The sequence below is a fragment of the Sapajus apella genome, unplaced genomic scaffold (genome assembly GCF_009761245.1).
Source record: "Sapajus apella isolate SASKATOON/1434 unplaced genomic scaffold, GSC_monkey_1.0 scaffold26, whole genome shotgun sequence".
NCBI lineage: Eukaryota > Metazoa > Chordata > Mammalia > Primates > Cebidae > Sapajus > Sapajus apella.
Genome location: NW_022436966.1, coordinates 12,944,640 through 12,955,266, shown reverse-complemented (window position 1 = coordinate 12,955,266; position 10,627 = coordinate 12,944,640). Strand labels below are relative to the sequence as shown.

Sequence of the window (10,627 nt, the reverse complement as noted above, 5' to 3'; positions counted from 1 at the left end):
TGGACATACTATTATTCCTCCAGCTGAGACTGTGGAGACTCACCTTTCCCACTGTACACATAAGACAAACAATTATTGCTCTTAAGGGAGAAAATTATGTTTCCTTAAGAAAACATGAAATCAGATCAAAAGAAAGAAGAACAAAGAAAATCAATAGCATCTCTCCATTTTTTCATTCAACATATACACATTTATTAATCCCCTTTTGTGTGTGCCAGGTACAGCAGGGCCACAGGAATGTGTAAAGCATGGCATATGCCACCCAGCCAATGGGCTGAGAGGGCCACGGTTGTTTTCCAATAGTAATACGAAGCAGCATAGGGTAAGTGCCAGAACTAATCTTTCGAACAATTAGCATAACAAAAATTCAAGGGAATAAAGAAAGGCTAAGGAAAGCCTGGGAGAAGCATTTCCAGTTGGCTTTTTGAAGGACTTAGAGGCAGAGAGGGAACAGGAGGGAACCTCAAACAGACTGGGAAGAGCAGACATACGGCAGTGAAAATGAGCAAGACATATTTGGGCAGAGTGAGGCCCAGCACAGCAGGCTCCTACACGCACTGTAACTCAGCAGCACCCAGTGCTCCTGATTTGGAGACGCAGGCTGCCCCACACATCAATATTTTCTCTTCCCCCAGTGTCCTGGTGATGTGTCCTGTCCCCATCACCCTCCCCTTCTTCCTAGACTCCTGTGGAGCCAGGCACCCTGGGTATGTTGGCTCCGTGGCTTGCTGGCCTTGTTACCTCGAGCACATTGTGTAACCACTCTGAAATTTCATTTATTTGATGGGTAAATGGAGTTGATCATGCCTCCACTCACCCAGCTGTTGTAAATATTGAAGGGATCGCCTACCTTGAGTCACTCTGCAAGCAGGAAAGGGTCCTTCCTGCAGACCTGCGCCACCATCATGTCTGCTGTGAAGTTTCTATATAAACATCTGGAGTACAGCTGGATGCAAAATCTGAAAGGATACCATCAAGCCATCAGCAAGAACATTTCTTTTAAAATGGAAGCTCCAAGGCTGGGCACAGTGTCTCATGCGTATAATCCCAGCACTTCGGGAGGCCGAGGTGGGCAGATCACCTGAGGTCGGGAGTTCAAGACCAACCTGACCAACATGGAGAAACCCTGTCTCTACTAAAAATACAAAATAAGCCAGGCGTGGTGGTGCATGCCTGTAATCCTAGCGAATTGGGAGGCTGAAGCAGGAGAATCGCTTGAACCCAGGAGGCAGAGGTTGTGGTGAGCTGAGATTGTGCCATTGCAGTCCATCCTAGGCAACAAGAGCAGGACTCCATCTCAATAAATAAATAAAAATAAAATGGAAGCTCCAGCCACGGGTACTCTGACTTCTGTGATCCTGGCCATCATCACCACTTCTCCCCCATTGCCGTGCAGAGAGAAAGACTAGATAGAACTGATGGATGGGTATCCAGAGAGTTGGTAGCAATTGTTACGGTTCTGTCCAGAACTACTGCCATGCTGCTCTGGGTTTGGGCAGGACAACTTCTCTCTCTGGGTTAAATGTGAATGGCTCAGAAATACATGCTAAAAGTTCTCTCCAGGACCTTTCCCAGGTCGGGGCTAAAATCTTGGATGACAGTATCTTCAAAATGGAATTTCCGTACCCCAAGTGCTGCACATGATGAAACCCTGGGGTGTGAGGAGAAAATATTAGAGCTTCTACCTTCGGTTTTCTAATATATAATTACATTCGTTTTCTGTCACCACCAGAATACATTACCACAAACTTAGCAACTTAAAACAGTCCAAACCTATTATCTCAGTTTCTGTAAGTCAGTTGAACTCAATGGGATCCTCTGTTTAGTGTCTCAAAAGCCAAAATCAGGGTATCTGCAAGGCCATACTTCCTCCTAAAGGTTCTGGGGAGTAGTGTTTTTCCAGCTTGTCCAGGTTGCTGGCTGAATTCAGTTTCTTGCGGCTGGAGTACTGTTGTCTTTTCCTCGTGGCTGGCAGTCTTTGTTCCCAGAGGTTTCCTATGTCCCTTCTCATGCTTTCCAGGTGGGCTCCCCAGAAACAGTAGATTGGGTCTTTCTCATGCTTCAGATCTCTCTGATGGCCTCTTTTGTCACATCTCTTTGACTCTGGCCAGAGAAAGTTCTCTGCATTTGAAGTCTCATGGGATTAGCTTAGACACCTGGACAGTCCAGGGTACTTTCTCTAATTTAAGGTCCTTAACCTGAATCATGTCTGCAAAGTTCCTTTTGCCATAGAAGGTGACATGTTCAGTTTCCAGGGATTAGAGCATAGTCACCTTTGGGAGATATTCTGTCTACCACAATCCTCAAGGAAAAGGCTTTACACTCAATGACTGTTGCTATGGGACACAGGGACAGATATCACATGTGATATCTGAGATGTCTTGAAGGAAAGGTGGGAATCTCCCAACAAGGAGCAGTAGACAATGACACCCTCACTCGCTAGTTTGCTTTTAGCTCATGGTGACAGATTAAAATCTGTGTCTTCACAATGGCCAGGATTCAGAAATGAGAGTCCAGTTCCCTTCTTTCATTTGGATTTATACGTCTTGTATATCTTTCTCAGTTATAATCACCCAAGTATTGAAAATCAGACGCAGGCTTTTGACTAACTGTGCCACAAAGTATTATAACAAGATTTTTTTTTTTTTTTTGATGGAGTCTGGCTCTGTTGCTAGACTGAGTGCAATGGCACTATCTTGGCTCACTGCAACCTCTGCCTCCTGGATTCAAGCAATTCTCCTAACTCAGTCTCCTGAGTAGCTGGGACTACAGGAACGTGCCACCACACCCAGCTAATTTTTGTATTTTTAGTAGAAATTGGGTTTCACCATGTTGGGCAGCATGGTCTCAATCTCTGGACCTCATGATCTGCCCACCTTGGCCTCCCAAAGTGCTGGGATTACAGGCGTGAGCCACCATGCCTGGCCTATACCAAGATTTGTAAAAATAATTATACCTATCCAATCCCATTATTCTCACTAGAAATTTGATTAATAATATATTTTAATGAGAACAAAAAGCGTTTCGCATAGCTAATAAAATCAATATTTTTAAATATTTATTTCATCTGTATCAAATTTTAAGTTTGTGTTTAGATATATGTTTTTAAAACTACAGAACATATTAGTACAAAAGTATTGGACATAAGTCATAATAAATATGTATGTGTAAGATGTGCATTCTCAAAAATGTTCTTATTAATAAAGTTGCTCAAGCAAGTTTTGGAAGATAAAGCTTTGGGTCACGAGACAGACATTGTGCTGGGGTAAACACAAACCTTCTGGAGATATTTTAAAACTTCCTCAAACTTCCTAAATATGCTGTGTTTCAAAATATTTGGTTCTCGGGTTGTGATTGATTTTTCAGGCAATTTAGAGAATTTCTTTTCCAAGTAGCTGCTTCCCTACACCCACTTGTTTTAGCTGAAGAACATTAAGAAAATAAAATGTAGTTCTCTTTCAGGTACTGTTTCCCAAGGTGCAAAATGAGAGATGGGGTCTGCGCCTCCTGGTTTCTTGTGTTTGGGTCCAGCAGGAGTTGAGAGCCTCTGAATGGCTGTGCTGGGGGGTTTCCTGTGCAAGACTTTACACATTTGCAGTCCCATCAATCCGGCACCTATGGGACAGGAAGCCAACAAGGTTTGTGGAGCCAGATAGCCAAATAAAAAAGAATCACCTTTTACTTTCCTGAAGTTAATTAATGCTGAGTGGAGCAGGCCGAGTACAAAAACTGATCAGGCTTTCTCTAAGCAAAGACTCCACATTTTACCCATAAAGCCAAATAAGCCTGACCCTGGGACCCCCACAAATGCAGGTCAGGCCTAGCTGGGAGGTACAGAGGAACTAACACTTTTCCCTTCACACTCCTTCTGGTGTTTCCCTTCTGGGTCTTATTTTTATTCATTTTTCCAGTTTATAAAACACACTCACCGATGGGCCCTTGGGGCACATGTGGAAAAGCTTAAAAGATGCAAGTACAAAAACAGACTGACTTCGAGTCAAGAACCAAAACCCTAAGAATTCTCCATCTCGCCCCCACCCACTACTCCTGCCCTAGTGACATTACAGGCCTTCCTCTCCCATATTTCCTAAAAGGGCCATAAAGTCGGGCTTTTTCCAAAGGAAAGGGAGGTAGGTGTCAGAACTATTCTCTTAATATCTTGATCTCGGAGCCTGGTGCTGTAGCCTGAGGTAGTTTGACAAAGGGGTTGCTTGAACAAGAGGTCAGGCCTCAGCAATGGGCAGTGAGGCCTCTGCTGCCAGGCTCTGAACAGTCTCCAGAACATCCGGGCCACTCCCAAGAATCCAGGATCCGGACCTGGTACACACATATCAGGAGCTCAGATTGCCCATCTCAGGAAGGGAAATAAAGACTACATTCTCTGAAGGCCTAAACAAGATGCTTCCATTGGCCCCACCTTCCCTCTCTTTTAAAAAGCATGCTTTTGAAATTATTTTAATCTGTTCCGTTAAACCACTGACTGATCATCTGATGAATGGGAAAGAAAAACCAAGTAGGCCAGACCCCATTCCAGCATGGAAAAGCAGTGCCATCCTCTCAGTCTTTCTTTTATTAAATACACGTTTACTGAACACCTACTATATGCCATGGGCTAGAGCTACATCGGAAGACAAAACAGACTTGCCCCTCCTCCTGTGGCTCTTAGAGTTTAGTGGGGAAGATACATTAACCAAATAACTAAGTAATTTCACGTGGGCCTCATGCACTTTAGGGGAGACCGACATAGTCAGGCGGGGGTCAAGGAAGGCCTTTCTGAGGGCATGCATTCACGCTGGAACCTGAAGGACACATGGAGTTAACCAGGTGAACAGCGGAGGAAGAGCTTTTGAAGCAGGCACTGTGGAAGAGGCTGAAGGATTCAGAGACCACCACAGGCAAACAGCAAGAGGCACTGTCACCAGGCCTGGCAGGCCACGCTCTCAGGATGCAGCTTTGTCCCAGGTGCGATGAGCAGACTGACTGTGATCTATTCATGTTTTTTAAAAAATCCCTCCCGGGGCTGGGCATGGTGGCTCACACCTGTAATCCTAATACTGTGGGAAGCAGAGATGGGCAGATGGGCTGAGCTCAGGAGTTTGAGACCACCCTAGGCAACATGATAAAACCCCGTCTCTACTAAAATACAAACAAATAACTGGGTGTGCTGGTGCGCACCTATAGTCCCAGCTACTCAGGAGGCTGAGGCATGAGAATTGCTTGAACCTGGGAGGCAGAGGTTGCAGTGTAAGCCAAGATCATGCCATTGCACTCCAGCTTGGGTGAAAGAGCAAGACTCTGTCTCAAAAAAAAAAAACAAAACCTCAAACCTTTCCCTAGAACTCCTGTTGTTCCTGGAGCTCTGAGAAACGTGGTTTGAAAAGCACCGACCTGAGGAATCGGGGTCGTGGTCTTCATTTCCATCAGTGCTTGACTTTTGTGATCACAGGAGTTGCCGTCGGATGGTTTGCTGAGAATATTGCTGTGGCAGACAAGAAAGAGAATGTGAGGAAAAACAGACACAGTTCTGGAGTGCCGTGAATTAGACAAAACACACTCAGCAAAGTAGCAAATCCCCACATTGGGTAACCAGGAAGCAGATGAGAGTGGACTTCCGGTGAGCCCCGCTCTTCCTGAGGGGTGCTGCAGGCACCAGCGGCCACTGCTCACTCAGGACTCCCTTGGCCAGTCTCTGCCTTCTGCCAGGCCAGCCAGACTCCTCAACCACCACAGAGAAGAATATAAGGCTGTCCTATTGCTTCTCAATCAAGTGATGAAGCATAACAACTGTCAGGACTCTCTTTTAAACGATTTGTCCTGAGGTCTGTGGACACGTTCTTCCCGAGGCAAAGGAAAGGAAAACAAAACAAACCGTCGTGCACAGCTTTGGCACACCTGTCTCAAAGTGTCCCTGAGGACCAGGATCTTTGACTCCCCCTGCCTAGAGGAAGCTTCCAGGAGAACACTGTTCTCCAGTGGCTGTTATGCTGTGGTATTTTTCACAGGAAAGGGAAGTGTGGTCTCTGTGAGAATCGGCCACCTGCCCCATGTTCTCCCAAAGTTGACATAATGCCTGGACTATATTCTGCTCCGGCTCTCTTCACAGACCCTGAACGGGGAGACGGGCGGTGCTCTGTGATTCATTCATCCTGCTTCCACCCTTCATCTAGAGCATGAATAAATGAAACAGAAGGTGTACTCAGCTGAAAGGAAAATAAAGATGAAGGGAATAAGAGACACCCCCCTGGCCAAAACATGAAAAAATAGGCAATTTTTTCAAAAAGCCATTGCAGAGGTTAAAATCGCCCCAGGGAATGTTTAACTTGCTCCTTGGTCATTTACTTGAGCGTTAGGCCACTCTTGGGCTGTGGTGCTTAATGGAAAGAGTATTTACCTTAGCAACCGCAGCAAACCAGGGATCCAGCAGGCATGCTGGGAGGACACAAAATACCTTCACAAAGGAGGCCATCAGCTAAGAAAATGTCAGACTTCACATTTGGGGATGCCATCAAGGGATCTTTTAAAAATATTTTTCGTTAATGATGACTGAGGGTGGAGAAAGAAGGAGAAGAAAAAGGCACACTCCAGTTTCCCTTCTATTTTTCACCACTGCCCCTGCTTTTCCCTGCTCCCCCTCCTCTGTTGAACAGTACACAAGCAGGTAAGGCAGACTGGGTAGGAAAGGATCACTTGGGAAAAGGTGTTTGGAAAGCAATGTCTTTCTTCCTGCCATCTTGTTGTCAACAGTCACCAGTATGCACACAGGAACCTCCATGTGAAATCCTAGAGGTCATTTTCCCCACAAGCCAAAAAGTAAAAGGTATCCACATGTATGCTCTTGCCACTCCCCATATCCAGTCTTCTGCTTCCCACACTTCAATGTATGACATTGGCAGGGCGCAGTGGCTCACGCCTGTAATCCCAGCACTTTGGGAGGCTGAGGCGGGCAGATCACTTGAAATCAGTTCAAGACCAGCCTGGCTGACGTGGTGAAACCCTGTCTCTACTAAAAATACAAAAATTAGTTGGGCGTGGTGGCTTGTGCCTGTAATCCCAGCTACTCAGGAGGCGGAGGCAGAAGAATTGTTTGAACCTGGGAGGCAGAGGTTGCAGTGAGCCAAGATCACATCATTGCACTCCAGCCTGGGAGACAAGGGTGAAATTTATCTCAAAAAAAAGGAAAAAAAAAAGCATAATATGTCACTTGCTTGTGTCTAAATCAGGTCTATGCATGCACACATTTTCAGGAGTACTGTACAGAAAGAATTCAATTGGACCAGAAGATACAGTGATAGCCTGAATGTTAAGGCCCAGACCACCAAAAAAGAAGCAATGAGCATTTGTACTTTCCAAAACGTGCCAGCAAGTTCTCAACCTGCTGAAACTTAGCAGAAACCCCAAGGCAGAGCTCCTCCAGCTTTTCATGGGGAGGCTTCCTCATCAATGGGGCATCTGCCATCTGGGAATCTTACTGCAAGTTAAAGGAATCCAGGTCAAGCCAGGACCTCACACCCACCCTGCTCCACACATACACACATCACCTGAGACATCACCATCTCAAATATGATTGTTCACCCTCAAAGCTGAAAAAGCACAGTCTTTAGTGCTGGCAACAGAATAGACGTCTGACCTTTTAGGACTGAATTAGCAAAGGCAGACTCTATACTTGTTAGCACAGGCTAAGGTGCAGCAACAAATGGACCCAAATGCAGTGACTAAACACCACGCAAGTTTATTTCTTGCTCGTGTAACATCTTGGGCAGTGCTCCGGTCTGTGAGCAACTCCCTCCACCCAGTCTTTCAAGGCACCAGGCTCCTTCTGTCATGAGGCTCTGCCATGCACAGAAGCTTCACTCCCTAGGGTTGGTGAAAGACAAAAAGGATATAGAAGAGTGTTGGCTTGGAAGAGGTACATGCCACCTCCACTCACATTCCCCTGGGGAAGAATTATGTCTCTGTTTAGATGTAAGAAAGGGGCTGGGCAGCTCCTTCCCAGTGGCAACTCTATATGGAAAGGAGATGGCTACCTCTTCCACATTAACTCTGAAATCATGCACTCCTATGCTCCCAGGAAAAACCTTGGTTTACACATGATGAATAAGATAGAAACTACGTTCATTTTGCTTTACTTCTACTTTCTATTTAAGGTTGGGGGCCAGGCGTGTTGGCTCACGTCTGTCATCCCAGTGCTTTGGGAGGCTGAAGCAAGCAGATCACTTGAGGTCTGAGATCAAGATCAGCCTGGCCAACATGGTGAAACCCCAGCTCTACTAAAAATACAAGACATAGCCAGGCATGGTGGCAGGTGCCTGTAATACCAGCTACTGGGGAGGCTGAAACAGGAGAATCACTTGAACCCAGGAGGCAGCAGTTGTAGTGAGCAGACATTTCACTGTTGACATTTTGAGCAGGAGAATTCTTTGTCATGGGGGTCTGTCCTGTGCACTCCAGCCTGGGAAGCAGAGAAAGACTCCATCAAAAAAAAAAAAAAAAAAAAGGTTGTGGAGACGATCAAAGAAGGGGAAGAAGGGGCCAGGTAGAAGTCACCTACCTCCCTTTTATTCAATTTTACTGGTTAGTGCATGAGTGGTGTCTCAGCAACCCACTGCACCCTACCCCAGGCTTAAATAAGTGTGAAGATCTTCATTGGTTCCAATGTCAGAAAAAGGATGAAGTCCAAATGCATCAGAGTCCTGTTCATTCTGTTCCTGGCCTGCTTTATTGGTTTCTTCTCCTGTCTCCTCTTCCTATCATCATTCAGCCTACACACCAGCCGCATCCAGCTCTCCCTACCCATGCCTGCCATGCTCTTTAATGCCTTCACACCTGTGCACACTCTTCCTTCAGCACAAAATGCCCTTTCCCCTCTGCTGTGCCTGGCAAACTTCCACGCACTGTTCAAGATGCAGCTCAAGCATACCCTTGCTCCCCGCCCTTAGTCCCATAATCCTTTGAGCATGCATCCATTAAAGCACATAGCTTACTTTGTGTCTGGTGTGTCTGTCTCCAATTAGACCAGCGGTTCTCAACCAGAGGCAATTTTACCGCATACCCCTGGGGACATTTGGCAATGTCTAGAGACATTTTTGGTTGTCACAACTGGGGGCTGGGGGTGATACTGGCGTCTAGTGGGTAGAGGCCAGGGATGCTGCTAAACATCCCATAGTGCACAGGACAGACCCCCACACCAAAGAGTTCTCCTGCCCAAAATGTCAACAGTGCAGAGGTTAAGAACCTCTGAGTTAGACGGTGAGTTTCTCAGAGCAAGGACATCCCATTTCTTCGGAATTACCCTAGCAATGTCACAGTGCTGTACAAGGTACATAGTAAGCTCTCTATGAATGTTAAATGGAAAGATGGATAGATAGATAACAGATAGATAATAGATGAGAGATAGATAGGTAATAGTTAATAGATGAGAGATAGATAACAGATAGATAACACATAGATAGATAGATAGATAGATAGATAGATAGATAGATAGATCAACATTATAGCAGGCCACATAGACTGAAGAACTGTGAAGTCAAGCTTATCTCCTGAGTTGTCTTTGGCATGAAAAGATGCAGAATCTCCAAACTTAAGCTTCCATGGCCAGAGAACAACTGGTTAAACTGCAGGAGCTGCCGAAGAGAGACGCCAGGAGCACGAGGACCCTTCTTGGGGCTTACCACTGAATTCGGCAGTTCATTAAATACATTAGACACAATTTCAATACAGAGCTGTTAGTGCTTTTTTTTTTTTTTTTTGGCAACTTGTATTCTGCTAATTGATTTGTATAATATAAATTATGTTTATCAATGTAAATAATTTTCATTCTTAACTTGTCTTATTTTATGCATCTTCACACACTTTAGTCCCTGGGAAGCTTGAGGAACAAAGTGTTACATAAACTAGTTAAAAAGTGTGTTTTCAGGAATAATGTATTTTTTAAACCAGGCTTTTTTTTTTTTTTTTTTGAGACAGAGTTTCGCTCTTGTGGCCTAGGCTTAAGTGCAATGGCACAATCTCGGCTCACTGCAACCTCTGCCTCCCCATTCAAGAGGTTCTCCTGCCTCAGCCTCCTGAGTAACGGGGATTACAGGCATGTGCTACAAGGCCTGGCATTTTAATTTTGTATTTTTAGTAGAGATGGGATTTCTCCATGTTTGTCAGGCTGGTCTCAAACTCCCAACCTCAGGTGATCCATCCGCCTTGGCCTCCCAACGTGCTGGGATTACAGGCATGAGCCACCACACACAGCAACCAGGCTTATTTAACTGAGGTTTGCTTGCTGCTACTGAGGCAAGAGATAGGTGATTATTAGGCCCAATCTGACATCACCCCCCAGGCATGCCCCATCCCAGCTCCTGCAGAACTTCCAGTTAGAAAAGCAGCAACCGCAGCACATGCTCCAGCACAGAAGTGATCCCCTCGCCTCCCCTCCTCGTCCCCATGGACTCCAGCTGTCCCTCTTCCATCACCAAACAGGCTGACAACAACCACGGCTGAACAGGATGTCAAAGGGCAGCCCTTGCCCACTGGTTACTCTGGGACTGTGGTCCAGGGCTCTACAGACAGTGAGCCCAGAGGTCTGCAGGGCCCTCTCCCTAAGTGTGCCCCAAACTCTGTCACACCCAGGGGACTCACA

The 10,627-nt window shown here is 45.8% G+C and overlaps 1 long non-coding RNA gene across 1 annotated transcript; it reads right to left on the bottom strand.

Moving 5' to 3' along the window:
- Positions 1-712: 712 nt before the first annotated feature.
- Positions 713-5,551, bottom strand: LOC116560404. The gene is made up of 3 exons (XR_004272954.1): positions 5,389-5,551; positions 3,467-3,615; positions 713-959 (listed from the first exon to the last, which is right to left on the bottom strand). It is a non-coding gene; the product is annotated as an uncharacterized LOC116560404 (long non-coding RNA).
- Positions 5,552-10,627: the final 5,076 nt, after the last annotated feature.